Source organism: Hemitrygon akajei, chromosome 21 (genome assembly GCF_048418815.1).
Source record: "Hemitrygon akajei chromosome 21, sHemAka1.3, whole genome shotgun sequence".
Taxonomy (NCBI): Eukaryota; Metazoa; Chordata; class Chondrichthyes; order Myliobatiformes; family Dasyatidae; genus Hemitrygon; species Hemitrygon akajei.
In genome coordinates this window covers 24,378,298-24,393,352 of record NC_133144.1, presented here as the reverse complement: position 1 = coordinate 24,393,352, position 15,055 = coordinate 24,378,298, and the positions used below count along the sequence as shown (strand labels likewise).

The 15,055-nt window shown below is 39.3% G+C and overlaps 1 protein-coding gene across 4 annotated transcripts in view; it reads left to right on the top strand.

Annotated features, from left to right (window-relative positions):
* The window catches only part of ppcdc (phosphopantothenoylcysteine decarboxylase), an 89,784-nt gene that overhangs the window by 40,105 nt on the left and 34,624 nt on the right, over nt 1-15,055 (top strand). The gene's annotated exons all lie outside the window — the stretch shown is intronic.

Sequence of the window (15,055 nt, the reverse complement as noted above, 5' to 3'; positions counted from 1 at the left end):
GGCAGTTTGGTTAATACAGACTAGCTGGGTCAAAGGGCCAGTTGTCATATTGCATAACTATTAACTGTAGGACCAATAAACTTCATCCGAACCAGGAAAGTGAGAAAACTCTTAGCTATGTGCACCTTTCCCTTTTGAGCTTGTTAATTTAGTACTTGCTGATGGTTTAGACTTTTCTCTTCTTTCTTGTTCATTTAATTGTTCCAATCTCTGATCTGAAATTTGGTTACTTGTAAGTTAGCTTGTTAGGTTAATTCTAAAAAACGTATTGATCACTAGAGTTCTTGAGGGACTCCGTCTTGCTCTGCTACTCTTTAGGACCAATTCCTTCAGTCTAAGACAATTGCCCAGAAATATTTTGGACACAGATTGATAAAACTCAATAACAGGCTAGTTCTATGCCCACATTTGGGTTTATGGAATAGACTTCCTTTCAAAAAGTTTATATGTCAACATACTTGAATAGTGCCATTCCTAATATAATGCATGTAGATGATTATGTAGTTTTGATCTCCGAGCATATCCTACAGTAGGGAACTGTAGGGCCAGAGCCCAAGAATACAAGGGCATTCCTTTAGAACAGAGATGAGAAGGTGTGTCTTTAGCCAGAGAGTGGGTGAATCTGTAGAATTCATTGCTATAAGACAGCTGTGGAGGCCAAGTTATTTATATTTAAAGCGGAAGTTAATAGGTTCTTGATTAATTACAGCGCCAGGAGAAGGCAGGAGAGTGGGTCTGAGAGGGATGATAAATCAGCCATGATGGAATGGCAGACCAGACTCGAAGGGATGAATGGCCTATTTCTGTTCCTGTGCCTTATGGTCTACAGAGACTAAACGAGGTGGTTATATTGTTCACTAAGTGATTGCCTCCCCTTCATTGAGAACCAGCTGAATTCTGTAATTCTTCCTTCAGGAGAAGCTTTACTCACTGAATCTCGTTCATACCCTTTGATAAACTTAAATGTGTCCAATTCACTTTCCTTCTGTTTTCTTAACTCCATTTTTTTTCTAGTTTTCAGAAACAAAACCATATTTTTTATCACTGATGTTTCATGTAATTTGTTGTTTTATGGCAGCAATACAGTGCAATACATTAAGTTACAATAAGAAATATTTAAAAAATAATTAAGTAGTGTAAAAAGAGAGCAAAATAGTGAGGTGGTGTTTATGAGTTCATGGACTGTTTAGAAATCTGATGGTGGAGAAAAAGAAAGAAGCTGTTCCTAAAACATTGAGTGTGTGTCTTCAGGCTTCTGTACCTCCTTCCCCCAGGGTAATGAAAAGAGGGCATGTATTGGGTGGTGCGGGTCTGTAATAATGGTCTTTTATACTTAATGTATGAATCCTAAGGGCACAATGATGTGCAATAGTTATTATTTAAAGAATTATGAACTGGATTCAAATCAGGAACCAAGCTTCCTTATCTAGATTTAGATTTTCTGACTCAGTGGGTTTTTATATAAATATATACAGGCAGTTTGCGAAGGAAATGAAACAAGAAGTATTTCTGTCTTTCATCTCCAGTGGCATTGCAAAAAACATTTGTTTATATTTGCTGCTTATAATGACGGAAAAAAGATCAACGGAAACCTGGAACCAAGATGATGACTTTTGCACTATACACTCAGACCCCGCATAACGCTACCCCACATAGCACTGATCATTACATCGTGGTTATTCAGTTCTTTATTGAAATAGTTAAAATAACAAAATTCATTCTAACAACACTTAAAACTTCTCAAGAGCGGCTGCCATTACAGTAAACCTTCAATCAGCCAATGAGAGTGCTTTACATATGCTCTGAGCCACTCAAAGCAATTATGTATTAGTTCACACTCTGCCTTCCCTGTAAATGTTCTTGCTCCCTGGCCAACTTATTCCATTTTTTCACCCATAATGTCTGGAAAAAGGCCTGCAACTTCCAGTGAGGGTTGTACATCTAAAATGTCCAGGAAATACATTGATATGGATGTGAAACTGCAAGTGATATGGCATTTGGCAGCTGGTGAGCATCAGGTTGAAGTTAGCACCTCTTTGAAACTGGCTACATTGACTATCAGAACAATTATAAAAAATGCAGACAAAATAAAAGCTTCTGGAATGATGACCTCAGAAGTTATCATCAATGAAGGTGACTTGTTCAAGGAGACATTTGCTTGAAAAGTTTGGAAAGTAGACTAAATATATGGGTGGATAGCCAAACACAACGAAGCAAGCCCCTAAGCCAAGTGATAATTTTGGAAAAAGCAAGAAGCACCTTCAATCATATTCAAAAAGGAGATATGTAAGTAATATTAATAGCCAGTTTGATATATTGGTTTGATATATTTAAACAGTGCAGTAAACCTCCATAGCATACATGTCTCTGGTGAAACAGTTAGTGCCGACAGCAAAGCAGTCCAGGATTTTCCTGCAACACTGAATGCCATAATTAAAAGTAGATTATCCTCCTGAGCTTGTCTCAGTGTTGTTAAAATGGGCCTATTTTGGAAAAGAATGGGAAAAGAATCCCAGCTGTAAAGTGGTATAGTGAGGGGCATAACCTTGTACCTAAGGCATAGTTTGTGCTTGATACTGCCTCAGGCCACCCTGAGAATCTTGAAATGCTTTGGATCTGCATTGCTGCAGAAATGGTTTACTTTCCACCCAACACCACTTCATTACTCCAGCCAATGGATCAAAGAGTGATAGCGAATTTTAAAGCCTACTACCTTTGTTGCACATTCAAACAACTTGTAGAGGAAACAAAAGGTCAAGACAAACCGTCCATGGTAATTTTGGAAAAGCTGGAATGTCATGAAAGCTGTAGACAACATCAGACCTGCATGAATTGAGTGTGGAAGAAGCTATGGCCAGAAACACATAATGACATCCTAGGATTTCAGGCAGAACCGGTCATCCAAACATCAAAAAAATGACCTATGAAGCGGGATTAGGGAATGTTAATGATGGCGATGTTGAAGAGTTACTGCATGTAACCTTTATAACCTTTATAACGAAGAGCTTGGAGAACTGGCCGGACAACGCATCCTGGGTGAATCTGAGGACTTGGATGTAGAAGAGGAAACACCAGCAAGAAACCTCACCACAAAATTCCTCAGCAGTAGCATCACCACTATCCATACAGATCATGGACCAGATCATTGATAATGACCCTGACTGGGAGCGAAGCAGGCAAAGGGAGGTGATCTCAATGTGATTTTCTGCTACTGAGAACAGCTTCTTGAGAGGAAACTTAAGAAAAAGCAGTCAAATCTCGATGCCTACTTGAAGAAGCCAAAGTTAGAGGAGTACTCACAGCCTGATCCCTCCTCTAAGAGGGATACCACCTGCTTCCCTCCACTGCTGATACGATGTGTTGCTGCTCCATTAATGTACAGGTTAGGCCTATTTGTGTGTTTGGTACTACATAAATTACCATGTATACATAAAATAATATATTTTGGGTTTGAATTTTTTTTATCAGGCCTACATGTCTATTTACATAGCATTATAATGACCCCACATAATGCTGATTTACATAGCACTCCACCTCCAAGGAACGCATCTTTAGCATTAAGCGGGGTCTGAATGTAAAAGCTTTTACAAGTGGGCTGCTCTGTCTGCCACTTCAGAAAACCATTGGCTATAGAAGCACTGCAAATACAACTAGGTGCTGTATAATTTTGTTTCCAGTGAATTGTAGAAAGTAATGACACTTAAAAAATGCACCTGCTTATATTGTCTAATATTTAGACAAATCAACAAAGGTTTTAACAAGTAATGGAACATTTTCTGTCAGGGTAATGTTGGCAGTTTAAATAGAATTCTCAATTGCAACCTACACAAACTAGATCTGTACAAGTTGAAAACACACACAAATCTGGATGATTTTCCTTATAGGTTTATGGTGTAAGTGTTGACATATTGGGTGTGTGTTGTATTTTTCCTCTAATGGATACTTGAATGAACTTGGTTTGTATTATATATCAACCGACCTTCCAACCAAGCTGGGGGACATTTAATGGAAAAACTGAAGATATAACTTCCTATGTTTGCAACCCCTTGTGTTGCTTACAGCTGTTGCACTCCCTGATATGAAAATGAGATTAAAATCTGGTATTGAGATAGCCACCAACAGCATAAGAGTTGAGAGTTATGTAACCTAACTAAATTTATTATCTATTTGACATTAACTGATTAGAAACTGAAATAATTTAAAACTTGTGCAATTTTTGACCCTAGTTTTATGATAGTGGAATAATCAGGTATAATTTGGGTAAGGAAGCCTCCTTCTGATTAATAATGTAGAACAGTGAGATTACAAATGAATTAACCAGATCATTTGCATGTCTTCATTATAGAATAAAACCCCAAAAATTGATGTAAATTGGAATTGTGTAGGATGGAAGAACTCAGGAAAATAAGGGGTAATTGTTAACAAACTTGGAACCACAGACTGTCAGATTGCCAGATCCTGATGAGCTTGAACCTATGGTATTAAAGAAAGTATCCAGTGAAATATCCAATGCATTCATTTTAATTTTCCAAAATTAATTTGATCCAGAAAAGCTTCCATTAGATTGATAATTAATTAATATAATTTATTTATTCAAAACAAAAGAGGGGGAGAGGAACTGCAGGCCACATACAGGGAAAATGTGAGAATATTTTACTACAGTAATTATAGCAGGGAAATACACAAAAAAAACTCAAGGCTACAGACAAAGTCAATGTGGTTTTGAGAAAGGGAAGTTACAGTCCACCAGCTATTGGAGTTCTTGGAAGAAGTAATGTGTTCTGTGCATGAAACATTGCCAGTGGATGTTCTGCTGTTAGATTTACAGAACACATTTTGATTAGATGTTTCATTAATGATTAGTGTAACGATAAAAGCTGGCAATATATACAGCAGATGGGCTGACTAACAGCAGTGTTTTGATCCTCTTGCTTCTATTTTAGCGATACATAATTTTAACGATACTGCACAGAGTTGGCCCTTCGAGCCACACAACCCCAGCAACCCTTGACAAACTGGATTAATCGTAACCTAAGCACAGGACAATTTACAATGACCAGTTAACCTACCTGGTACGTTTCTGCAGAAAACTCATGCGTTCCACGGGGGAGGATGTACAGAGATTCCTTACAGAATTGATTTTCAGACTCCGGAACGTCCTGAACTGTAGTAGCATCATATAACTGCTATGTACCGTGGCACCCAAAATGACAGGTCAAAGATATGTATAAAGTGTAGTTTCGTACATCTCAGTCTTTATTAACACTCAGAGTATACAAGCATTCAACTACTTCTAGTTCTTAATGAATTTACACTGTTCTGGTTTATTTCCCAAAAGTTATAAAATACATGGTCGGATTTAAATGCTTAATGAAGAAAACAGAGGCCCATGAACCAGTCTGCATTAGGGGATTGGAGATTGAGAAGGTCAGTAACTTTAAATTTCTTGGCGTTACCAGAGGATCTGCCCTGGGACCAGCATGTACAGTAGTGCTAGAATGTTTGTGAGGCCTGTAAATTTTTCTGTTATTTCTGCATAAATATGATCTAAAATGTGATCAGATCTTCATGTAAGTCCTAACACTAAAGAGAAACCAATTAAATAACACAAAAAACATTATACTTGCTCACTTATTTATTGAGAAATTTGTTGGAAAATGTATGTTATATATGTTTAATCTTTGTTTTCAGTAACTGGAGTGACCCCCCCCCCCCCCCCCCCGTACAGCAATAACTTCAACCAAACATTTCGGGTGACTGTTGGTCAGCTTGGAGGAGTTTTTGGCCATTCCTCCTTACAAAACTGCTTCAGCTCTGGGATGTTGGTGGGCTTCCTTGCATGAACTGCTTGTGTCAGATCCTTCCACAACACTCCTATAGGATTAAGGTCAGGTCATGACTCAGCCATTCCAAAACACAGATTTTCTTCTTTTTAAACCATTCTATTATTGATTTACTTTCTGATCGTTGTCTTGTTGCATCATCCAACTTACATTAAGCTTCAGGTGATGGACTGCTACCCTGACATTCTCCTGTAAAATGTCTTGATACAATTTTGAATTCATTGTACCCTCAACGATTATAAGCTGTCCAGGCCCTGAAGCAGTAAAGCAGCCCCAAACCATGATGCTCCTTCCACCATGCTTCATAGTTAGGATGAGGTTTTGGTGTTGGTGTGCAGTGCCCTTTTTCCTCCAAACATAGCAAAGAGCATTTCAGCCAGAAAGTTCAACTTTTATCTCATCTGTCCACAAAACATTTTCCCAGAAGCTTTGTAGAACATCCAGGTTGTCTTTTGCAAACTTGAAACATGCAGCAGTATTTTTATTGGAGAGCTGTGGTTTCCTCTGTGGTGTGCTTCCATGAACACCATTCTTGTTCAGTGTTTTTCTTATAGCTGACACATGAACTTTAGCAAGTTGCAAAGATTTCTGCGGGTCTTTTGCTGTTACCCTTGGGTTACTTTTCACTTCCTTCAGCATTGCATGTTGTGCACTTGGTGTGACCTTTGCAGGATATACACTTCTAGGGAGAATGGCAACAGTACCGAGTTTTCTCCATTTGTAGACAATTGCAGACTGACGAATAGTCAGGTTTGTAAAAATGCTCTTGTAGCCTTTTCCAGCTTCATGCATCTCTATAATTCTTCTTCTAAGGTCCTCTGAAAGTTGTTTTGATTGAGGCATGGTGCACATAAACAGATCTTTCTTAAGAAGAGCAGGCTTTGTCTGTAACCTGACTGTGTATCTTTTTTATAGGGTAGGGCACCTCTACAACCCACATGTCCAATCTCATCTCATTGATTGGAATACCCGACTCCAAATAGCTTTTGTAGAATGTATTACCCTAGAGATTCACATACTTTTCCCAACAAGTACATGTAGTATTGGATAATTTTTTCCAATAAATAAATGAACAAGTATATTTTTTTGTGTTATTTTTTAAATTGGATTCTCCTTAGCTAGATTTAGGACCTGCATGAAGATCTGATCACATTTTAGGCCATACTTATGCAGAAATAGAGAAAATTCTACAGGGTTTAGCACCACTGTAAGTGCCATTCCCAACAAAGGCACATAAGTGCTTCTACTTTCTTAGATGTTTGCACAGATTTGGCATGTCATTTAAAACTTTGACAAATTTCTATAGATTCTCAGTGGAGAGTACTCTGACTGGTTGGATCATAGTCTGGTATGGAATGCCTAAGAATAGAAAAGCTTGCAAAAAATGGTGTATACAGCCAGTACATTACAGGGGAAGTCCTTCCTGCCATTGAGCACATCTGCTCAGAGTACTGGAAACTGCCAAGCAATGGTTAACAGCTCTGGTTGCCAGCCTACAGAGGCACACTAAGGAAGCAGTGGGCATGCAAGTAAATACACTCTTTGCCAAAGTATCAGGAAAAGTATTCACACAGTTCCAGAGTAACAACATGCTAGTACTGGAACCAACCAAAACAGCAACTGAGGAGAACTGGAAGAGTTTATGGGAGAAAGAAGCATCACATCACACCAGTGCCCAATGCCTGAAAGACCTACAAGCAGGCCTCTGAAAAACTAGTCACTATCAGAACAATCAATGTCCAGCAATGGGTTAGCAAGTATGAAGAACTGGACATCACCAAGGCCTGACATGGTCCACACCTATTGCCTGAAGAAACAAACAGCATTACATACAAGGCTGACAGCTGAAATAAACCAGCTGCTGGAAGCTTTCTTCTACCCTGACTGGTTAACTCAAGAAAGGGCAGTACTCACAAGGAAGGATCCTCACAAAGGAGCAACACCATCAAACTACCAGCCTATAACCTGCCTATCGACAACATGGAAGCTCCTATCAGACATCATAGCCACCAAGCTGAAGGAACATGTGTGTAAATTCCTGAGCCTTGCTCAGAGGGGAATTGGTAATGGTACCAGAGGCTCTAAGCATTAACTACTGGTAGACAAAGCAGTCAGACAAGACTCCAAGACCAGGCACAGCCTGGATCGATGACCAAAAAGCATATGACTCAGTGCCCCACACATGGATCTTGGAATGCCTGTCTCTGTACAAGGTCAACAAGACACTAAGGATCTTCACCAAGAACTCAACAGCCCTTGGAAGACAATGGTAGAAGTTAACTCAAAACCAGTAACACAGGTGAATATCAGATGTGGAATATATCAGGGTGACACACTAACCCTATTGCTGTTCTGCATAGGTTTGAATCCCCTCAGCCTCAAAAGAGTGGATATGGGTATAGGTTCAAAAGTGGAGTGACCATCAGCCACCTCCTGTAATTGGATGGCATCAATCTGTATGCCAGAAATGAAAGAGACATTGACTCACTAATCCACCTGACAAGAGTGTACAGCAGAGATGTCAGGATGCCATTTCGACTGAGAAGGTGCAGCCAGATGATAGTGAAAAGAGGCAAACTCATAAATTCTGAAGGAGTTGACGTACCTGAAGGCCACATACCAGATGTACAGAACAACTACAAATACCTGGGGTTCCTGGAGGTGCATGGAAGCCACAATGAGGACACAAAGAAGGCTGCAACATCCAAGTACCTCCAAAGAGCAAGATAGGTTCTAAAGAGCCAGCCACATGTGAAGAACAAGATCAGAGCCATCAACAGATTCACGCTACCAGTCATCAGATACCTAGCCAGAATAGTGTGCTGGCCAAGGAACAAATTGGAAGCCGCTGACATCAAGACTCGGAAACTACTAACAATACATAGAGGATTCCACCAAAAGTCCAATGTTGAGTGATTGTACTCCTGCCAGAATAAAGGAGGACGGGGACTTGGAAATGTCAAGGCCACAATCCAAGAAGAAATGCGAAACATCCATGAGTATGTCAGGAAGAAGGCCCCTAAGGACAACCTGCTAAAAGAATACCTCAGACAGCAGGCAGGGGATGTGGGAGTGGAAAATGGTGAAACAGAGCCAGAGGATCAGAACACCCTTCTGTGGATTGAAAATGGATACCGGTAGTTAATGATCAGTACTAAGATTAAACACTCTCCCATACAGGTACTGGTTTAAATATTTTACACCCCAAACCAGACTCAAGGCCTCTGTCAATCTGCACGTAACTTTTCTCTGGAGTGGTAAGGGAACATGATCTAAAGGCTATGGGGCGTTAACTTCTGTCGCTCATAACATGTGGCATGACTGCACCAATACCATAAGGTGAGGCATTACAGGCAAGCTTCACTGGACAATGTGGATCATAATGTGTGAGTATAGTGTCTGATGTCACCATTTCCTTTACCTTTTAGAAAACCACCTCACACTGTTTTGTCCATTGCCATTTCTTCCCAATCTGTAGTAATAAATTCAAAGAATGGAGCACAGTAGCCAGTTTTGGCAGGAACCTATAATCAAAATTGACAAATCCTAAAAAGGACTGCAACTGTGGCACGTCATTTGGTCTTGGGGCATCCAGCAATGCTAGAATTTTGTGTAATCCTCATGTGATGATGATGTGACCGCAGTAGACCATGTGGAGATGTTCCTTGTCATCCTTACCAGTAACAATGATGTAATTCAGTTAACACTGTCTGCCTGGGCAGTCTTGCAGCACCTGGTCCATTGCTTTCTGCCAGTGTGCAGTTGCAGATGCTGCTCCAAAAATAAGCCCATTGTAACAATAAAGCCTTCAGGCATGAAGTGCTTATGATGAGATACACTTTGGACTCTTCTTCCATCTCTACCTGTAGGGAGGCTTCAGCTTTGTCCACTTAGCTGAAATATTTCCCTCCAGAAAGGTTTGCAAAGATATCCTCTATTCTGGGCAGAGGATATGCACCTACTTTCAGTACTGGATTGATAGTAACCTTAAAATCACCACAGATCCTGACAGATTCATTCTTCTTGGTTACTGGGACCACAGGTGGTACCCATGGGCTCCACTCAACAACAGAAAGAATTCCTTCAACCTCCATGTGATTGAACTCACTGGCTACTGCCACATAGATGGTATGTGGAACCGTATAAACTTTGCAAAACTTAGGTGTGGCGTTTCAATTTAACATTATTTTACCCTTGATATGTTTAAGTTTTCTAGTGCCATCTTTCAACACTGCTGTGGCATCATCCAGTACCTTTCTTAAATCACTTTCAGTTGATGCTATTATAGGGGATGTGGCATACAAATAGTGGATGGATCTCCAATCAAGTTGTAGTTGTCTCCACCAATACTGCCCGCACAATGATGGCCCTCCTATTTCTACCATATACAAGCCCAATGTGATTTGTTGTTGTATTTCACTATGATGAATATGATTCCAGTAGGAGTTATCTTTTTTTCCAGTATATTTCTTAAATATATGCAGCCTTCAGTTCAATATCTTCAGTGCCAGTCAAACTCATTTTGAGGAATGACTGAAACGGTAATGCCAGTGTCCAATTCCATGTTAATCAACTTGCTGTTCACTTCTGGTATAAGCCGTATTGCATGTCTATTGTTAGTTTTCATATTGTAAATCTCAAGGCTACTCAGTCTCATATCACTCTCAAAGGGTGTACAGGAGAGAGAGATGGCAACTACTGGAGTGGTGTCACAGCAACAACCTGGCTCTCAACATCAGTAAGATGAAAGAGCTGACTGTGGACTTCCAGAAGGGTAAGACGAAGGAACACATACCAGTCCTCATAGAGGGATCAGAAGTGGAGAGACTGAGCAGTTTCAAGTTCCTGGGTGTCAAGAGCTCTGAGGATCTAACCTGGTCCCAAAATATTGATGCAGTTATAAAGAAGGCAAGACAGTGGCTATACTTCATTAGGTGTTTGGAGAGATTTGATATGTTAACATATACACTCAAAAACTTCTACAGATGTACCATGGAGAGCATTCTGACAGGCTGCATTACTGTCTGGTATGTGCTACTGCACAGGACCGAAAGAAGCTGCAGAGGGTTGTAAATTTAGTTGGCTCCATCTTGGATACTAGCCTACAAAGTACCCAGGACATCTTCAAGGAGCAGTGTCTCAGAAAGGCAACGTCCATTATTAAGGACTTCCAGCACCCAGGGCATACCCTTTTCTCACTGTTACCATCAGGTAGGAGATACAGAAGCCTGAAGGCTTACACTCAGCGATTCAGGAACAGCTTCTTCCCCTCTGCCATCCTATTCCAAAATGGACATTGAACTCTTAGACACTACCTCACATTTTTTAATATATATTATTTCTGTTTTTTGGACGATTTTTAATCTGTTCAATATATGTATACTGTAATTGATTTACTTCTTTATTATTATTTTATTTTGTTTTTTTCTTCTATATTATGTATTGCATTGAACTGCTGCTGCTAAGTTAACAAAATTTCATGTCACATGCCGGTGATAATAAACCTGATTCTGATTCATTATCAGATTTTTCATTAACAGCATGTAGATTAATGCTCCTTTTAAAGCTACAACTTAACCTTTTAACTTTTTCTTTTCCCTGTGCAATCCATTTGTTTTTGTCTGACCGACATATTCTTTGTATGTATCTTTCTTTGTTGTATTTTCTGTAAGTTTGCTTTTAAATCTGAATTGATCTGGTATATGTGAGCCCCTGGCACAACAGTAAAGCAATTTGTTTGACCAGGCCAATTTCTGTTAGATGTTGCAATTATGTTCACGCTCACTTTCATTCCTGACTGCAACTCAATTATGTGTCTGTCTGTTGGTTCCATTAATACAGCAATTTCAACTGTTCTTTTAAATGTGAGTTGTACTAAGATTCCACAAGCTAAACAATCCCTCAGTGCATCATTAAGCCCATTATTGAATGATAGTACTCAGACAATTTCTTCAATTCAGTCATGCATGCTGAAATGAGCTCCCCTTCCTTTTGATTCCACTTATGAAACCTAAAGCATTCTGCAATCAACAATGGTTTCAGTTCCAAATGTTCCTGCATTAATTTGAAGATATCAGCAAAGCTCAATTTGGCTGGTTTGGTTGGAGCAGTTAAACTTAAAACCAAACTGTATGCCTTTAAATCCAGTGCACTCAGCAAAATTGGCACCTGCTTGTTATCGGCTGTTCCATTTGCTTTAAAATACTGCTCAATCCATTCAGTATACAAAATCCAGTTATCTGTTGTGTGATGAAACATTTCTATCTTTCTGATGTAGCCAACTATTTCTGCTTCATAAAAAAAATTATCAAAACAGTACTATTATGAACCTGTGAATTCCTTCTGCCTTTTTTGAAGTTGATGATGTCTTTCCTTCTGAAGAACACATGCTGCATTGATTTTTTTTAACTCAAACCCATTTTGCTGCATTTTTTTTGTTAACTCAGACATCTTGCTGTGCTTCAACAGGTAGATAGTCGTCTTGAGTTCATTTTAAAAATACTTAGTCACTACTGTTACATTTTGTAACTCCAAAACATAAAAGTAATTGAAAGGAAAAGGCAGGGGTCCGAAATGTGATTCTGACTTCGTGTTTACCTTAAGTGAGGCATGCACGTATCATGTGGTATTGTCATGATGTATGCAGTTCAGTTACTTTTACATATGCTTTGTAATTAACTACTTAAAAAATGCTCAATCAAGCAATATATTTATAATATTCTCAAACACTACCGAAATGTTAAATACACAACATCTCTTATTTCAGCACAGCTTTTAGAGTCACCATTTCTCCCTGACTGCTCTCCTTTGTTTTAAACTGCAACATACCAAGTTATTGTTCTCAGAGTTTGCAGGCGCTCTGTGTGGGGACTGTGGTCTATGTCTGGTTACACAACTACCCTTGACACTGGGCATCTGGTTGCACTTAACTGTCACAACAAAGTAATGCTCACTTACTGCTCTTTGCCATCATACTTTGCGGAGAGTTAACTGCTAGCCTCGTGACTATAACGATTAAGTTTAAATGGGACTCTTGGCTGTGAAGATGCTACAAGCAGTGTTACTGGTGAAAAATTATGAAAAAGAAGAGATGGGATTGGATATCAAAGTTCAAAGTAAATTTGTTATCAAAGTGCGTATATGTCACCATATACCACCCGGAAATTCAAAGTTCAAAATTCGAATTTATTAATCAAGTGTGTATACCATAAACAACTTTGAGATTCATCTTCTTGCAGACACCCACAAAACAAAGCAACACAATAGAATCCACAAAAAACACAACAAAGACTGACAAACATCCAATGTGTTTTCACAATAGAACTAAAAAAAATAGAATCAATGAAACACTACACATAAAGCACGATTGACAACCAATGTGCAAAAGAAGACAAGCTATACAAATACAAATAATAATAAACAAACAATCAAATAAATACAGAGAACATGAGCTGTAAAGTGAGACCTTTGGTTGTGGCAAGGCTCAGATGGGAATTGGCTTATATGTGTATGTGAAAGGCAATCAGCACATTTCCCCACAAGTCAAAATGGTGCTGCTGGCCTGTGGCGTCATTTTACCAGCACCTTGCAAAATTACCAGATGCTTTATAAGATCTACTTTTCTAAACTGATTATTTCATTAGAAAGAGGTGACATTGGGTCAGAAGGTGTTGAATCATTGTGGGTAAAGCTAAGGAACTGCAAAGGTAAAAGGACCCTAATGGGAGTTGTATACAGACCCCCAAATAGTGGTAAGCATCTGATCTACAAATTACAATAGGAGGTGGAAAATGAATGCCAAAAGGGCAATGTTACAATTGTCTTGGGGGATTTCAATATGCAGGTATTTTGGGATAATGAGATTGGTGCTGGATTCCAGGAGGAAGTATTTCTAGAATGCCTATGAGATGGCTTTTTAGAGTAGCTTGAGGTTGAGCCCACTAGGGATCAGGGTTGGGTGTTGTGCAATGATCTGGAAGCAATTTGGAAGGCACAGGCTATATACATTCCAAAGAGGAAGAAGTATTCTGAAGGCAAGATGACACAACTGTGGCTAACAACAGAAGTCAAAACCAACATAAAAGGGCATATAATAGAGCAAAAATAGTGGGAAGTTAGAGAATTGGGAAGCTTTAAAATAACAACAGGAGGCAACTTAAAAAGTTATTGAAAAGATAAAGATGAAATATGAAAGTAAGTTAGCCAGTGATATTAAAGAGGATACCAAAATTTTTTAGATACATAAAGTGTAAAAGAGAGGCGAGAATGGATATTGGACCGCTGGAGAAGTAGTAGTGGGGGGCAAGGAAGTGGTGGAAGAACTGAGTAAGTATTTTGCCATCTGTTTTCACTGTGGAAGACACGAGCAGTATGGCGGAAGTTCCAGGTGTCGGGTTATGACGTGTGTGAAGTTACCATTACGAGGGAGCAGGTTCTTGGGAAATGGAAAGATATGAAGGTAGATAAATCACCTGGACCAGGGTTCTGAAAGAGGTGGCTAAAGAGATTATGGAGGCACTTGTAATGATCTTTCAAGAATCACTAGATTATGGAATGGTTCTAGAAGACTGGAAAATTGCAAATGTCACTCCACTCATCAAAAAGAGATAGAGGCAGAAGAAAGGAAATTATAGGCCAGTTAGTCTGTGGCTGGGAAGATGTTGGAGTCGATTGTTAAGGATGTGGTTTCAGGGTACTTGGAGGCACATGATAAAATAGGTCGTAGTCAGCATGGTTTCCTCAAGGGAAAATCTTGCCTGACAAATCTGTTGGAATTCTTTGAAGAAATAACAAGCAGTATAAACAAAGGAGATTTGGTTGATGTATATTTGAATTTTCAGGAGGCCTTTGACAAGGTACACACATGAGGCTGCCTAACAAGTTATGAGCCCATGGTATTACACAGAAGATTACGCTAAAGCAGTGGCTGACTGGCAGGAGGCAAAGAGTGGGAATAGAGGGAGCCTTTTCTTGTTGGCTGCAGGTGACTAGTGGTTTTCCACAGGGATCTGTATTGAGATTGATTCTTTTTATGTTATATGTTGATGATTTTGATGATAGAATTGATGGCTTTGTTGCAAAGTTTGGAGATGATACGAAGATAGGTGGAGGGGCAGGTGGTTTTGAGGAAGTATAGAGTCTACAAAAAGACTTAGACAGATTAGGATCAAGAGCAAAGAAATGGCAGATGGAATACAGTGCCGAGAAGTGTA